The sequence below is a fragment of the Anolis carolinensis genome, chromosome 3, assembly GCF_035594765.1.
Source record: "Anolis carolinensis isolate JA03-04 chromosome 3, rAnoCar3.1.pri, whole genome shotgun sequence".
In the NCBI taxonomy this organism is placed as follows: Eukaryota; Metazoa; Chordata; class Lepidosauria; order Squamata; family Dactyloidae; genus Anolis; species Anolis carolinensis.
In genome coordinates this window covers 152,606,054-152,624,551 of record NC_085843.1, presented here as the reverse complement: position 1 = coordinate 152,624,551, position 18,498 = coordinate 152,606,054, and positions in this window count along the sequence as shown.

Below are 18,498 nucleotides of genomic sequence, written 5' to 3'. Positions count from 1 at the left end.
AAATCCCGCAACAACAAACCAGGGATGAGCTTGCAGCACTGCCTAGTTTGGAAGAAGTCAGCAATGCCATCAGCCAACAAAAAAACAACAAAGCCAGCGGACCTGATGGGATTCCTGATGAAATCTTCAAAGAGGGTGGACCTGAGCTGATACAACAACTCCACCAGCTCATTGAAAAGGTGTGGATGACCGAGAAAATCGCAGCAGACTTCAAGGATGCCACCATCATCACCCTTTTCAAGAAAGGGACAGAACAGACTGCGGGAACTATCGTGGTATCTCCCTTCTAACCTCCGCTGGGAAAATCCTCACAAGAATCCTTGCAAACCACCTTCTCCCTGTCTCAGAAGACACCCTCCCAGAATCCCAGAATGCCTTCCGCCCCTCCAGAGGAACAGTGGACATGATCTTCACTGCACGACAGCTCCAAGAAAAATGCAGGGAACAAAACCAACCTCTGTACATGGCATTCATTGACCTTGCAAAGGCATTTGACACAGTGAATCGCAGCACTCTCTGGACCATCCTCCAAAAAATTGGGTGCCCTGACAAATTTGTGAACATCCTGCGGCTCCTCCATGATGACATGATGGCAACAGTCTTAGACAGCAACGGCTCCCAAAGTGACCCATTTAAGGTGGAATCAGGTGTCAAGCAGGGATGTGTTATTGCCCCTACCTTATTTTCCATCTTCATCGCTATGATACTTCACCTTGTTGATGGGAAGCTTCCCACCGGAGTGGAAATAATCTATCGGACAGATGGCAAGCTATTTAACCTCAGCAGACTGAAAGCCAAAACCAAGGTCACCACAACATCTGTTATAGAACTCCAATATGCTGATGACAATGTAGTCTGTGCGCATTCAGAAGAAGACCTACAAGCCACTCTAAACACCTTCGCAGAAGCATACGAGAAGCTTGGCCTTTCACTGAACATCGAGAAAACCAAAGTGCTCTTCCAACAGGCACCAGCTAATCTCTCTGCAAAGCCAGGAATACAACTTAACGGTGTAACATTAGAAAATGTTGACCATTTCCACTACCTTGGCAGCCACCTCTCCACAAAAGTCAACATCGACACTGAAATACAACACCACCTGAGCTCTGCGAGTGCAGCATTTTTCCGTATGAAGCAGAGAGTGTTTGATGACCGGGACATCCGTAGAGATACCAAGGTGCTTGTTTACAAAGCCATTGTCCTCCCAACCCTGCTCTACACCTGCGAAACGTGGACTGTCTAGAGATGTCACACCAAACTCCTGGAGCGTTTCCATCAGCGTTGCCTCAGGAAAATCCTGCAAATCTCTTGGGAAGACAGGCAGACAAATGTCAGCGTGCTGGAAGAAACAAAGACCACCAGCATTGAAACGATGCTCCTATGCCATCAACTCCACTGGACTGGCCACGTTGTCCGAATGCCCGATCACCGTCTCCCAAAGCAGTTACTCTACTCCGAACTCAAGAATGGGAAACGGAATGTTGGTGGACAGGAAAAGAGATTTAAAGATGGGCTTAAAGCCAACCTTAAAAACTGTGGCATAGACACTGAGAACTGGGAAGCCCTGGCCCTTGAGCGCTCTAATTGGAGGTCAGCTGTAACCAGCAGTGCTGCGGAGTTCGAAGAAGCACGAATGGAGGGCTTAAGGGAGAAATGTGCCAAGAGGAAGGAGCGTCAAGCTAACCCCGACCGGGACCGCCTTCCACCTGGAAACCGATGTCCTCACTGTAGGAGAATATGCGGGTCAAGAATAGATCTCTTCAGCCACCTAAGAACCCACCCCCAAGACACCAAGGATGGAAGACAATTGTCCTCGAGCAACGAGGGATCGCCTAAGTAAGTAATTGTACATCGTACAACGATATAATTTTACTACAAAAAAAGCTTCCTTTGGAAGATATAACATTGGTCCCTGTGTTGGATTGCGCCACTGCTGAAGAGTTACTCTGCTATACATTTTTGAGGAGAGTCGTTTGTTATTAAGTCCACTTGCCCAACAGGGAGCTAGTGTTTTAGACTGATTTTTTGTTTCTGTTTTAGTGATTATTGCTTTAGTTTAGGATTTGAGTATTGTATTTTAACTTTCATTTAGTGCATTACATAGTTAGTGTAGACTGAAATAATGTAATTCAATGAAGTTTCAAACTTCATAGCAGTGTAGATAGAGCTTTCATCTATTTTATATAGGCAACAGTATCTTCGTGTGTACATATATTTTCCTTTCTTTGTGTGTTTTTAGTATTTACTTTGATTGTTAATTACAGGAAAAAATTACATATAAGGAAAAATGACTGCATTTCAAAAAAAGTGTAGACTTTGATCAATGATAAACCACATGTGATGATTACTGAACTTTATACATTTTAATCCAAAAATTACCTGAAATTTGTATATCTGCAATAGATGGATATGCTGTATCTGGCTAGCAATGTAGCTGTGAAACATCATATCATCATTCATAGTCTCCAAACATGCAACTCAAAATTAAAACCTTATAAGATAAATACACACAATCTTCGACCTGGGTGAGTTTATTTGTCAGTTCTACTTTCTCAAATATTAAAAAAATCAAGGGGTTTTCTTTGTTCCCTTTCCAGAAATTTGCAAACTTAGGCAAATTCTTGTTGGAAAAAATCCGCCATTTAAACTACCCGTTCCAGGTCAATTGCCTTAAAACCAAGTGACATTGTGTATAGTATGTTTTAATGAGATTGTGGATATATAAATAGTTGACTCCAGATATATGGAGATAGAGATGCACCCATCAGACTGTTTATGTTCACACTTTGGTGGGAAAAATCTTTTCCTCTCTTTTATTTATTTTTTTCATTGGCATCTATTAGGTAGAAATATAGCATTGATAGAAAACTATGACTATAGCTATGGCTTAAAGCTCTGAAGATATGTTCAAAGGTTTTCAAATGTTATTATTCTTACAATTTCCCCTCTCCCCCATATTTTTCCCTTCAGATGTAGATGGCTGAGGGAATAGACAAGATGACATTTGAGGTAAAGAAAAACACTGAAGGATTCTGTTGAGGACTATGGAATATTTGGTGTACTGATGAAAAGGTCAGATGTCCACATATTGTCAAGCGGGCTGTTTTATCACATGAAAAATGGTTAACATACTTTGGTGTATACATGATAGCTTTATTGTAGTTGTTTTCAAACTTTTTGTTCTGAGGTTACCCTTTTTACATGGATTTAGCTCCTAAGGATTCTGGGGTATATTCTAGGCTACACTTTCAGTTTATGTTGACCTCTTGGCCCTCTCATCACCAATTACCGCTATTATGAACAGTCACTTCACTTATTTTGCAGGCATTTATGTCCTAATTTAATTGTCACAGTCTTACTTTTTGCATTTTATTGCCATAACCTGACCTTTTAGTGTTTCCTACTCAGTGATTAGTGGTCACATGCACACATTAATTGTCTTATATATATAGATTTATACAGATTTTAAAGTACCAATTGTTTAACACTGAAGGTGAAATAAAAAACAACTCTTCTGTATTTCATTGAAACAAAATTTTAACTCTCATCTTGGCAGATGGAATACTTGACTCACCTGGAATCATGTTTGGTTGAAGAATTCACAAAGGAGTAATTTTCCAGAGCTGTACGTAAGTGTTGCACCCTGTTTCAGCCAGCCTTTATGTTATGCCACAAATTTTCTCATAAGGTATTTTTCTGTAATGCAATATATTTGAATTTCCATTGGACCTAGAAAATATCTCAGATCAATTCACTAAGGCTGGTTCCAGAAAGGGAAAAACCAGGGTCAGACCAGACTTCTGTCCCCACACCAAAAAAAAAAAAAAAAAGTGCTTTCCTGGGGGGGGGGGGCGTCCTTCTGGCTGTTGGACCTTCTGGCAGAGCACATGGACAGCAAGAAAACCCCCCAGAAAATCAAAAATTACTTACCCGGCTGCCATTACCCTGCTGTCAGCCCTTTCCTGGCATGTAGAAAAAATGCACCACAAGGGGTGGGGGGAGGCAGGAGGAAAATTGCTCCTGCCCACTTCTCCTGGTGCATCATTTCTATGCACCAGGAGAGGGCCAGTAGCAGAGTAATGGCAGTTGGGTAATTTTTTTGTTTTTGATTTAAAGGCTTTTCTGGAAGGTTTGGAGGAGTGGGTTCCAGTCCTCTGGGTATTCCGGGCTCATGCAGCCCAGAAAACATGAGAGGACTGTGTAGATCACCCCCACAAAAATCCTAGTACTTCTGAGGGGGCAATCTAGACAACTGCCATACTGAATTATAATCTAGAACCTAATTAATTCAAGCAGAAAGCAGGGTTTTTCTGCTTTGTGCCAAATTAATTTGCTTTTATCTGAGGTGTCACTTAGACACCCCAAGTAAAAGCACAGGAGCTTGTGCTTTTTGCAAGCTCTCTGGATGCGCCCTAAGTGTAGACTGTCTTTCTTTCTTTCTTTCTTTCTTTCTTTCTTTCTTTCTTTCTTTCTTTCTTTCTTTCTTTCTTTTCTTCCTTTCTTCATTTTCCCCCTCAATTTCCCCCTTCTCCTCCTCTTGTTCCCTCTTCCTTCCCTAAAAATATCTGATAATATGAGAAATAAACTAATTTTTGGGTGGGACACAAAACATACTTTTCTGAGTAGGACAATACTTTGTTGCAGAAGGAATACCACCACCATTGTTATGATTTTTGTGAATCCTTGAGAAGCAATACTGAAACCAAATGGCAGTACTCAAAACTGATAGGTACTCTTTCTTGTTGTGAAGCAAAAGAATTGTTGATAATAAGGACAGCTAAAATTGTGGAAAAATGTACCCTTTAAGTCCAAAGCTGTGTACCAATTATCCTCTGGTATGAGAGTAAGGATGGATTCACCAGTCACCATTTGGAAGGACAGAGGATGGATGTAATAACTGATACTGCAAAGATTGTGGATAGAACAGAAACCCCTGTCTTTGTTCGTTAAAATGAAATAGCAGGAGAACTCCCAATGATGCTGGGAGGGAGGCACAGGTTCAAATTCCCTTTCTGAAGGAGAGTGTCCCACTACTGAATAGTGCAGCAGAAAGAAGAGTCAAATGACAGACACCTAGAGGAGTATCCTATTTTGACAATACGAAGAACTCACAAATAGGAGGTGGTGGAGATCCAAGTAGTGTAAAATTTCATGAACCTGTTCTGAAAAGATGGCATAGATGTCGGTCACGCAGTAGCAGAGGGGTGTCATTCTGAGGTGAATTAATGATGATGCTCAAGAAGTTGCCTGGATGTATTTTGGAATTTACTGGCCTTAATTTACAAGTCATCACAGTCAATTTCACCCTTGCAGAAGAAGATGACCAAATAGTGCAACAATACCAAACATGGAATGGACTGGAACCCACTTCAAAGCCAAATTATATATGTAACGTGATTTCTAGCAAAGTGTGTAAATGGATTGGAAGAGACAGAGTCCAAAGTGAAAGAAGAGGAAAGCTATGAAAGCTAAGCAGAAGTAGAAACATTAGAAGGCGTAGGAGGAAACTTAAAATGTTTGTTAAGTAAGGGAGTCATTTTCTCCCAAAGTAACAGCTGATAAGTGCCCATACATTAATTAGAGACCTTGCTGATAAGAGCTGCAGGTGAGTAAAACTTTTTGCCCATTGATTGCAATTTCTTTCATTCTTTATCCTTCAGCATAGAGTCCAAATCTTTTATAATTTAGATTCAACAACATCCACAAGTATTGAATTCACTCATCACTCTCCTTGACATCAAATCATATAAGGCTTTTTTTACAGGGTTCAGGGTGCTAGTATGCCTTAGATTGGGCAAAATTCCAGGCCAAGGCATATTACCACTCCTAACCCTGTAAAAAGGCCTTATTTTCTTTGACATCAAGGAGATTATGAACAATTTGGCCAATGTTTTCTTATAACCTAGAGAAGGTAGGGTAACAAGTCTAACATTGTAGGAAGAATCACCTGGGTATTTCCAAATCTGGCATCCTTATCATTTGATCCATGAAAAACATTGACATCATCAATGGGAAAGGAGGGGTCAATGTCACTCAGAAGGGAAGGGGAAAATTTCTGAAGCAGAACAATTGATTCAGAATCAAACTTGGAAGAGGAAGAGTCCAAAGTGAAAAAAGATAAGAAGTATGAAAGCTAAGAAGAAGTGAAAACTTTAGAAAGGACAGGAGGAAACTTAATCATAGAATCATAGAATCATAGAATAGTAGAGTTGGAAGAGACCTCATGGGCCATCCAGTCGAACAGCTCTCACAGAGAGGAAGTTCTTCCTGATGTTCAGGTAGAATCTCCTTTCCTGTAGTTTGAAGCCATTGTTCCGTGTCCTAGTCTGCAGGGCCGCAGAAAACAAGCTTGCTCCCTCCTCCCTATGACTTCCCTTCACGTATTTGTACATGGCTATCATGTCTCCTCTCAGCCTTCTCTTCTGCAGGCTAAACATGCCAAGCTCTTTAAGCCGCTCCTCATAGGGCTTGTTCTCCAGACCCTTAATCATTTTAGTCACCCTCCTCTGGACGCTTTCCAGCTTGTCAATATCTCCCTTCAACTGCGGTGCCCAAAATTGGACACAGTATTCCAGGTGTGGTCTGACCAAGGCAGAATAGAGGGAGAGCATGACTTCCCTGGATCTAGACGCTATACCCCTATTGATGCAGGCCAGAATCCCGTTGGCTTTCTTAGCTGCCGCATCACATTGTTGGCTCATGTTTAACTTGTTGTCCACGACGACTCCATGGTCTAAAATGTAATTAAAATGTAATAGAGGGACATGGTGACTTCAATGTCAGAGAAATTTTATTCCCATCTAGCTTAGAAGCAGTCTAAGGAAAAGAACTTATTTTGCAGATAGGACTGAGCACTGTGCTCTTTAGTCTTGATCAACTCCTACCCACCACCCACCCACTGCAATTTGCACTTCTAAAGATATATGTAATGATATGTGTCTCATGCTTCATAAGGCAAGGCACATAAACAAATTTTGGATGCATGTACAGAAAAGAGGTGAAAGCTGGTCTTTTGAGTTCTTATTGTAAATTTCCTTCATCTACTCTAGTCTGCCTACTTGTTTATCTACGAACCTCACATTTTACAGCTTCTGACATATTCCTTAAATTGTAGCACCAATTTCTTCTCACTATTGGTTCCCTCCCACTTGAATATACTGCAGAAAATGCAAATGACATATTTTGAAGGCCATATGGCTTTATCTAGCCCAAAATGTTAAGACTGTGCTATTTGGACACCCTGTTCAATACAAGGTTGAAATCACAAACTGAAATATGAAGTGAAATATATTTTATGTATATTGCAAACATTAAGCCAGGTGATTTACTTTAGTTTATCTTAGACTCTCAGATTACTTTTGAAAAATTATATAAGGCCAACACATAACCATGGCAGATTTATTAAAGACAAGTAATATATTAGAACTTGGGAAGTTATATTTTAACTTAAAGGTAAATTAAAACCATAAATTTAACATGGGCACAGATGAGCCTAGTCTTCAGCAAACAGTAATCACTTGCTTATTTAATTATGCTGGGATGGATTTCTCATCTTGACCTGCCAAAGTGCATTCTGCCATCTTCCCAGGGTCCATATGCCTGGAATTTGGTTCATTAGCATAAACTTTCTTGATCACTGCAATGCAAGATAAACTGTTTTATTAAGAGGAGATAATGTTGTCAGTACAACATAATGGAACTGAAATGTTTCATTGGCTATTCTTCTGCTGTGATATTTGACATGGTGAATGCACAATTTCATGAACTGGTTTTTTCATCTTTGGTAATGTAAGTGGTTTAGTCAATGAGAAGCATATTTCTGCAGAAGTGAAATCTGAAGGTACACACACACACACACACACACACACACATATATATAGATGCATCCAAAGAACAAAGAGGGGTGGATAGAGCTTATGAACCCTCTACCTTCCCCTCCCCTGCCCGCATAGCTGCTGTCACTGTCATTTGCAGCTGACACCATGATGTGTTGTCGAAGGCTTTCATGGCCAGGATCACAGGATTGTTGTATGTATTCCGGGCTGTATGACCATGTTCCAGAAGTATTCTCTCCTGACGTTTCGCCCACATCTATGGCAGGCATCCTCAGAGGATGCCTCACAACCTGCCATAGATGCCTGCCATAGATGTGGGCGAAATGTCAGGAGAGAATACTTCTGGAACATGGCCATACAGCCCGGAATACATACAACAATCCTGTGACACCATGATGGGCTGTGGTGGATGGGCTGTGGTGGAGGGTTCTTTGAAGGGTTTTAAGCAGAGGCTGGATGCCCATATGTCAGGGGTGCTTTGAATGCGATTTCCTGCTTCTTAGCGCGAGTTGGACTAGATGGCCCATGAGGTCTCTTCCAACTCTACTTTTCTATGATTCTATGATTCTATTATTGCTAGCCTTATCTCCATTAGAGACCAACAAAGGTGAGTTCTTCCTTGCAAAGCTCTCATTGTGCTAGTCTACAGCCATTACTTAGAAAAATAGAGCTCTGCCCATATAGACAGATGCATAGGAGCTGCACATAAGAAAGGTTCTCCATAGTGTTCCTCTTCAATACACCCTTTTCTTCTCTGCATGTATAAATCTATCAAACAATTGCTTTCTTGTTTTCCTGTCAATCTTATTACTTACTGTACCTTGCACTTTCATTGGATAGTTCTCCCATTTAAGCCCCCTCTGTGCCCCAATGGGGGATCTTTAAATTTCTCCCTACATACACATACTTACGCACACACAGAGCGAGGTAGTGCATTGGTCTGGGGCAGTAGAATGTGTCAAGGCAATGATCTACCCCCACTCCAACACTCTTGATCATAAATATTGCTGATCATAAACACAAGTGAACATAGACTGTTTGGTGCAGTCTACAGCAACACACTTCCTCCAACACAGGACCTACGGCCTCATCACTAGACATTATGCAGGATTTGTTTTATGATACACATATTGATTGCTAATAATATTCTCAAAAAATAATAGGGTGACATTTAATATAACAGCAGTACTTTTCCTTCAATTTCATACTTACTTTTGTTGGTCTTTTATGTTTTATTTTTCAGTTTGGGATACAAATATGCTGCTTTCCCTCCCGTTTTGTTTTGATTATTTCCCATTTGCTGCGCATCTTTTAACATCCAATTTCACTTTTATAGAAGACATTTCATGATAAAACCTATCAGATTAAAATATGTATAGGAAAAGAATCTAACATTTATTTACTTATATGCACACACTTAACACATATAAAGAAAAATATAACTAAAATTATATAAATGCAAAAAATTATTAATCAATTTTTTTCATGTGATTTTTATTGCAAATATATGAGGAATGGGGAAGGTTACAAGAGTGGATATAGAACAGGGAAATTTTTACATCTTACATCTTTGTCTTCTGCCATTGTTATCTAATACAAAAAAAGAGACTTCCATGATGTTAAAAAGAAAAGAGGGGAAAAAAGTATTTCTTTTTCTAATCTAAAATAGAAGGATAGAAAAGTGGATGTACAGTGTTTTGAAGCAAAGGAGATAGAAAAGTAGAGAAATTGAAAACAGAAAGCCCTAACTACCCTGTCTTTGCTGTCTTCGTTATTATCAAAATCTATTCTTTTTGTCATAAAACTTATTTTCTCTGGTAGGTTAATTTTCCAGGATCCCTTGGATATTACTGAGGGTCTTGTTATCCTTGTCACTAACGTCTGGTTTTTTTTTTCTTCCCCCATATACTAATTTTCCCTAATGCAACATTTTAATGTTTCTTCTCTTTTTAAATAGTCAATAAAAGGCTTCTATTCTTCTTCAAATTTGGAAGGATGTGGTGATTGTATAAGCTTTGTCAGTTTGTCCATCTCTGCCATGTCTAACATTTGTGTAATCCATAAACCTGGATTTGTGTAATCCATAAACCTTCCAATAGTAAGCACAAATAATTTTAAAAGAATATCAAAATTCTTTTTGGTAGTGATGCATTTGTAAGTCCCAACAGAAAAGCTTCTAGTTCTAGTGGTACTTTAATTTTTAAAATGTTTTCAATGTTCTAATGAATTATAATTCAGATTGTTTTTACTTTAGGACATATTCACCACGCTGGATCTTGATTTTTGGATTATTTAATGTTTAAATTAATGTTTTTAACTCTATTTTCTAATGTTAATGTTATTGTGCTTTTATGATTGAATCAATAGTTGTATTTTATTATTGTTATGTAGGCACTGAATTTTATCATAATATGTTTGGAAATATTTTTGTGCCGGTGATTCAGTGGATTAAACTGCTAAACTGCTGAACTTTCTGACCAAAAGTCGGTGGTTTGAATCTGGGGAGTGAGATGAGCTCCCACTATTAGCACCAGCTTCTGCCAATGTCGCAGTTTGAAAGCATGCAAATGTGAGTAGATCCAGAGGTACCCCTCAGGCGGGAAGGTAATGGTGCTCCATGCAGTCATGCTGGCCACATGACCTTGGAGGCGTCTATGGACAATGCCGACTCTTCGGCTTAGAAATGGAGATGAGCATCAACTTCTAGAGTTGGACATGACTAGACTTAATGTCAGGAGAAAACCTCTAACTTTTTTACGTTTGGAAATCACTTTGACTCCCCCATCCAGGGTGAGAAAAGCCATATATAAGTGAGGTTGAATTTGTATGTAAGTCAAATTTCTTAAGTACATTTCTTAAGTCTAACTCTAGCCAAATACATATATTTTCAGCTTAGGGTGGCATAGGAAATGGTTATTATTCTTGTGGTGTTTGTTTTGTTGTTTGTACCCTGTTCAGAAGATTTTGCTTCACTTTCTGTCCCTGTGATAATTGGATTTTGAAAAAAAAGGCTTGTCATGGAAACAACGATTGGTGATAAAGCTTCAATGAAGACACCCTTTCCCCATGATAACTCTTTCAGAAATGATTTTCCCTTCCTAGGGGCAGATTTCTCTCACTTCCTGTTGCCCCACCTCCATTCTTAATTATGAGTCATTTGTAAGTCAGATTTTTGTAACTCAAAGACTACCTGTACATTGATTTAAAATTCAAGATAAGTCCTCCTATGTACAGCCTCACTGTAAGAGAACCAGAAGGCACCACAGCTATAAATAAGTATGCAGATCTTAGTAGAAAAATACAGCTTGGGTCAGCCTAAAAGGAACATTAGGATGCTCCCTTCCCCTCCCTTCCTCCATCTTTCTCCATTAAACATCTCCATATCATAGAATTGATCCCCAGGTAATATTGTTTCTTCAATCTTTGTACTGTCTCTTTTTATATCTAACTAGCGAACTGGTGCACACAAAGCCTTCTACCAATGATTTTGCGAGCAAACAAAAAGATTATATACTGAAACTACCATTCAAAATGAAGAACATGACTGTGTTCTGGGGATTTCAGCTTATCAACAAAACTGTAACAGCAACAAAACAAAGTCCTGCTCAAATCTTTCCCCAAAGGCATTGCAGTTACAATCTTTTCAATGTATAACCTATTTTATACTTAGTCTCCAAGACACAAAGCTAATTCAAGTTTGCTCAATTTTTTCCTCTGTTCCTGTACTTCCTTTAGACATACAACAAACAAAAGATGTTCTTCCACTTTTGTTACCCCATTATGATACTCCCAATGAATTCACAACATAATTGCTTATGAAGAAGTATTTGCGAAGGATTTTTCTGAGCGCAATCCCACATGAGTTGCTCTCAGGGTGACCGCCTAGGGAAGCTGCATAGAGAATTTCAACCCCAAGTCACAAGGTTTCAGTGAGACTATAATTCCCCACAGCTACAAGGCCATTCCCATTCACTCCCACCTTGGTTACCCAAACACACAAGTGAGGGTTCCTGTTTCTGGCCTTCACCAAAACAGGATGCCTTTGGTGCACACTGAGATGTTAACTCCATCCCAGTTTCCCACCAAAGATTAGGGGCAAACATCTGCTTTGCCTCTATCCAACACCAATTCTGCCAACACAGCCCTACTAACCCCTTGCAAATCACAGAGAAACTGCTAGTTGCCCTTCTAAGAAAGTGATACCATCTGCTTGAAAGACATCTTTCCTATGATAAGTGATCTCCTGGTGCTGTATGTAACATCCCAAGCCCTTACTCATGGCCTTGTACATTTCCTGGTTTACTCTTTTACTGGTCACATCTAATCTTTGCACATTACCACCTCTAGGCCATTTCTGCCATAAGAGAAAAGTCTGATTCCCCTTATTAACTCTTTGGTTCAATTTCCTATGATTGTCTGGCATCCACCCTGGCCAAATGTCAGCATTGGGTGCCAACTGCCTGAAGTACTGCATCTGCACATGGGACAAAGCGTCTGCTAAGCCATTATCACTCCTGGCTGTATGAAAGGCCTTGAACCAAATGTCATGCTGCAAGCAATGGAGGGTAAAATAATGGAATGCTCGTATGACTTGCTTAGACTTGGATGTTAGCCATATTATCACATCAGAAATGGACGGTAGAGCCCACAATTTCACCCACCCAAATTTTAACAACTGCTGATATGGGAATACTTATAGAAATACTTATAGAATACTTATAGAAAAGTGAATTCTGCAGTTACACCCTCCATGTGCCAATATCTGGGCCATTTTTTTGTACACTATTACCCTTCAAAATACAGACCGAAACCCAATGTTCCAGATGAATCAGATGCTACCTGTAAAGCATCCTTAATTAAACAGTCTTGCCTCAAAAAAAAGCCTAACAAAAATTCTAACCACACCAACACGTCTGCTTTAATATCCTATGTCACCCTGATTTGATGGTGAGGCAGGGAAGCTCACATAGCCTATGCAGGAAGGCCCTGCCTGGAGCTACAACTGTGCAAGCAAAGTTCATATGACCAGTTAGCTCTAAATATTTCTTGAGGGTAACCTTCCTGAAATCCATAAAGTCTTTAATCCTAATAACCAAGTTTTCTACTTAGCTCGTGGTAACCTTGAAAACTGTTGTACAGTATCAAACTTAATAACCAGGAAGGTTAATCTTTGCAATTATTCCTCTGTTTTTTCAGTCACCAATGGAGCCCTAGCTATGCTCTTGAAGCCTGGAAGGCAATAAGCAAGGCCTGCCCCAAACCAGTCTTACAAAAAATAATGAAGGTAATGCACAACTCCAGTCAATCCTGAATTTGATTTGAGGGCCCATTCCACTGCGAGAAGTTTCAAACGCTGCACATAATACTTCACAGCCTATGGGCAACAGAGTGTCTATGTAGTAAAGATCTTCAAATATAAAACTCAGGAACTCAAAATCTTCAGGATGCACAGGGAGAAGGCAAAATTCAGACTTTATATTGCACTTTGCCAGCAAGAGGTGGAGAAGAGAAAGAACCAAACACCCTAACCTCCCTAACTTCTTTAACAATCTCATCACTAACAATGATCATAAACAGACCTTAAATTATGTGACCAATATAGAGCCCATTCCCTTGGTAAGGTATGTGAAAAACATCCTCACATTCACTACACAAGTAGTCAGCTATGATAATATTAGGGTACCTATCAAACCAATGGCCCAGTTCTTGCACATTAATTAGACCGGGACTTTTTTGAAACTGAAGAGGTTCCTTATCCCCTTTTTGTTGTTGTATTTTCTCTTTGATTACTCCTGGAAGGACAGTCTTTGAAATATTTCTTGTTGGAATGTGCTCTGTTGCAGATTGAGCAGAAATTATAAAATGTGTAGTTTCGGACCATATGGCTACTATTTGTCCTCTCCCTGTTCATCACTTGCATTCATAATTGATTGTCAATAAGATCCCACCTAAGGGTGGGATACTTGGTTGCTTCAACCTGGAAATGCTCATCATACATTAGCCAAGTGTTAGTCATGATGTCAACGTAGGCCATATATAATATTTAAATATTGAAAGAGTGAAAATGCACCTACATCTGGCACCCCGATCTGAGGTTGAAGAGGCCCATTGCAGAGTTAACATGGGTTAGGTGCAGTTGCATGCCTGCTCCCACCAAGGAAATGGCAAGGTCCTTCAGTCAACCCCGAAGTAGCCATGAGCTGGGTGGGAAGGGGAGTGGGCAAGGGAGGTTATGCCCATCCCTCTTTCCCTTACTCACAGGTCTACTGATGCCTTTCTGTCTGTCATTGATCCAGTTGCTCATGATGGACTGAGGGGGCTGATGAGGTTGCCCCCAGATAGTATCCAGCCCCGTTCCCTAAAAAGTAGTCCTAACCAGTACTACTTGATGACTGGCCTCTTTCACTTTGGGCCATGGAATTGCCCTCCCCTCCCAACAGGCAGGGAGGAGGAAGTTAATTATAAGAGACAGCTAGCACCCTAGTATAAAGTCAAAGGGGGAGCCTATTTGAACTTTGGAAGATGAATATCATAACTACACTCCCTCTGAATTGCAGGATATTTTGAATTAGGTAAATCTAATAACAATGTTAACAGAAGAAATGTTTCACAAAATTCCAGTGCCACAATCAGCTGTACTTCTGTAGCTAAAAATCCTAGTCAGTTATTGTAGTTGAAGCACAAAGAAGTAATGCTGTAAACCTCTCATATACACACTAAATGTTTTCTCATATAAGCCTTCTGCCTTTATAAATTTATATATCCATTTCCTTTTCCTGATTTTAATCTTGGATAACCCAATTACATCATATTTCTCTTTATACCTGGTAATGCAATTTTACTAGCACACTTTGAGGGAAAAATTGCCAAATCTTTATGACAATATCTTTATATAACGAATACTGACCTTTGTGTTGAAAGAACCAGCAGTGTTAATGCCTCTGAAGCCATATGAAGCTATTATTTGTCTAAGATATATTATGAGCAACACCACAAACTACTAAAAGTTAGAAATGCTGTATTTTGCTACAGTTTTATAAAAACCCCTTTTATAGCCCATTAGAAGTAAAGGGCTTTGCTACTGCTGTCAAACCTTTTCTGGGAAAAAAAGAGTGTAGTGGAAAATACTCATCAGATGGAAAACACTGACTTACATATTCCTTATTTGTTTTCTCCTTTTATTTTAATATTTAAGCAATCTTATGCCCTGCTCTGATTGATTGATTGATTGATTGATTGATTGAGATACAGTATTTTATGCCAACCTCAGAATCTTCTTGGTTCTGTGGACAAGCTACAACAAACAATAAACTTTATAATCAAATGCAACACATGACCGCAAAAGGATTCATAACATTCCAAAGTTAATACATAGGACAAGATCTATTGCCTTGTCAGAACTATTGAAGACCAAATGGCTTTTCTTCTTGCCTACACCTGAGGGAGAGGGAGGCTTTCAGGTGTAACTTCACCACCTGTTACTAGAATCTGAGTGAATATGGACACTACTTGTTGGCTAACAAAGAGGTAGAAGACATCACCCTCTTCCAAACACTGGTCATGTTTCTTCTCAGAATGCAAAGGGAGCTGCCCAAGTATATCCTTTAGGACAATTGGTGGCCAGGCGGGGGGAGGGGGATAGGACAAAGGTAGTGTGCAATAACGTATGGTATGCATCCTTGTTGGTTGTTCCAGTAAGAACCTACATCACCATAACTGTAGCTTGAATTAGGATCAAGTGTCACTTATCATTTTGACAAAAGTGTGTACTGGAACTTGCTACTTCTGGTATCACATCTAATAACATCCCCTATAGTAGTGTTTTGCCGGTGCCTGGAGAAAAAAATGACTTGAATCCATAGAATCAATGAAATGCAAAGATGTTGTTTCATCATTAAGAAAGGGCTAAGACATATATTTAAATGAATAATATATAGCAAGGAAAAACCAGAACAGGAATATGTCTGATTTTTTCTTTATGAGAACCAGCCATAATATCCCAGAACAACTGAAGCTGGAGTTTTAAGTAATGCACAGCACAGATCAAATATGAGAAGCTATCTTTGAAAAGAATGCTAAAAGGAATAGAAAATCAATTTCTGCTGCAAAGTGAATTTTTATGCCTTTAAAGAGTATATTGTCAACACAGACCAGCCAAAATGCCATCTCCGTAATAGCATACACCACAACTGATGGATGGCACATTACATTTTGCGTGGCAAGAGTCTGAAAAGAAAAACCTAAAAATGAGAGAACTGGGAATCTATTTATTTCAATTTCTATCCTGCCCCATCTCAAGAGCTCAGGACAGATAACAACCATTTAAGAAGACAACACAGTGAAAACAAGAGAGAAGAACACTAGATAAATATTAAATAAAAAGTAGCTCCCCCCTATATTTTTCTTTAATCTTGGTTGTCCCATACAAAAGATGCTTTCTTCTTCTATGTATTAAGTTTTGGACATGAAGGAGTTTCCATAAAAAAGTGTGTTGGGTTTTGTAAGGATTGCTTCCAAAAAAAAAGAAAAGAAAAAGAAAAGCCTAAATGCCCTACAAGCACTAGATATTGTCTGATCTTGGAATATAAGCTGGGTTAGGTTGCAAACCACCAACAATTAACAGAAGATAGAGGTTATAATTCAGAGAAAGGAAATGGTACAACAATATCTGAGTATTCCTTGTCTATGAAAACCCTATGAAATTCATGGAGTTGCCATATGTCAATAGGGACTTGAAGGCATACACATAACACACACTTTCAAATACATGTTCTTAAGGCTGTAATTAGATGTATGTACAAATGAGATATTACACACACAGTGTAACTGCAAAGACAGTGGAACTAAGTAGTGCAAATAATTAGCTACTTGTAATTAAACCATTTTCCAGGAACAAGTGTATTATTATATTATGTTATTGTTGGAATACAAGGAAGGGTCGCTTCTCACTTTTGCATTGTAGAACTGAGGTTTTAATTATTATTTTATTTATTTGAGTGTGGCCTCACTAAATAGTAGAAGACAGGTTTTTAATTCTGTTTTAAATTCTGACAGCTCATTTAGCTGTCAAATATCTTTTAGCATTCTACAGTCTAGGTAGTGTCCTAGGACATCCCCCCCCCCCCCCAGTTCAGCAATGGATGGGCATGCACACAATGTCACTGGACGTTGCCACACTGCCACGGCTAGAGTGGAAGCATCCTGGAAAGTATCCCTCCAAACATGGGAGCTTGCCTGTGTTCTGCTGGCTCCAATGGAGCCAGCACAGATCTGCGCCACTTCGACAATGAAGGGGGAAACATCACTGCAACAAAGTGGTGCACGGGGTGACACAATCATCACTCATTCCTGCCATTTTGCCATGGAGTCCCCCATGTGATGAAGTCAATTGTGAAGTTAGTATCCTATTAGCCTATTTCCTCCACCACCCTGCCCAAAATAGGCTAATTTTTCAGGCAGATGACCCTTCCATCCAATAGATAGGCCAAGTTTGATGTAGCACTGAAAGAATAAATCTATTTCCAATCTGGGTCACCTTCTCATGAGTTTATTTATTATTTTCATCTGTCTTATTTATTTATTGAGCTATGTCTTCAATTTTGAAATCTATATTAACATATACCCTTATAGAAGTGTTCCAACAAATATGCATTAGAATGCAAACACACATTTCTAACCATTTTGATGATGAAATACACATTTTAAAATGCATTTGATAATGTTTTGGTCTGAGAACTGTACCGTGAAAGGCATAGAAGTGTGAAATCTAAAGCATAATTACAGTCTGTTCCAGAAATTAGTCTAAGAGTTGTAGATCAGGGCGGTCCACATGATAATTTTTAGAGGATGAATTCTCAAAACACAGTAACCATAAAAGTGTGAGTTTGATGCCTCATACTACAGGCTACATAAGGAATCCAAATACTCAGACAGATGCTGAAGTTACTTAGAAGTAGTCTTGTGCATTTGTATAGAATCGCTATCCATTTGTTTGTTTCATTCATAAGTCCCTGTTTTTGTTTTCAAGCGCTTCTCCCAAAAACAGGCGCCTTTCTAAATCCCCTCCAGGGTGTTGACTTGTGGGGTTCCGCAGGGTTCTGTACTGTCCCCCATGTTGTTTAATAACTATATGAAGCTGCTGGGAGAGATCATCAGGAGTTTTGGGGTTGGGTGTCATCTGTATGCAGATGATGTCCAGCTCTGTCACTCTTTCCCACCTGTCACTAAGGAGGCTGTCCAGGTCCTGAACCGGTGCTAGGCCACTGTGAGGGCCAACAAATTGCAATTGAATCTAGACAAGCCAGAGGTCCTCCTGGTCAGTCAGAAGGCCGATCAGTGTATAGGGTTATAGCCTGTGCTGGACGGGGTCGCACTTCCCCTGAAGGTGCAGGTTCGCAGTCTGGGGGTGATCTAGACTCATCGTTGAGCCTGGAGCCCCAGGTCTCAGCAGTGGCTAGGGGAGCCTCTGCACAGTTAAACTTGTGTGCCAGCTGTGCCCATACCTTGAGGAGTCGGACTTGGCCACGGTGGTCCATGCTCTTGTTACATCCCAATTAGACTACTGCAACACGCTCTACTTGGGGCTGCCTTTGAAGACTGTTTGGAAGCTTCAACTAGTCCAATGGGAGGCAGCCAGGTTAATAACCAGAGCGGCATACAGGGA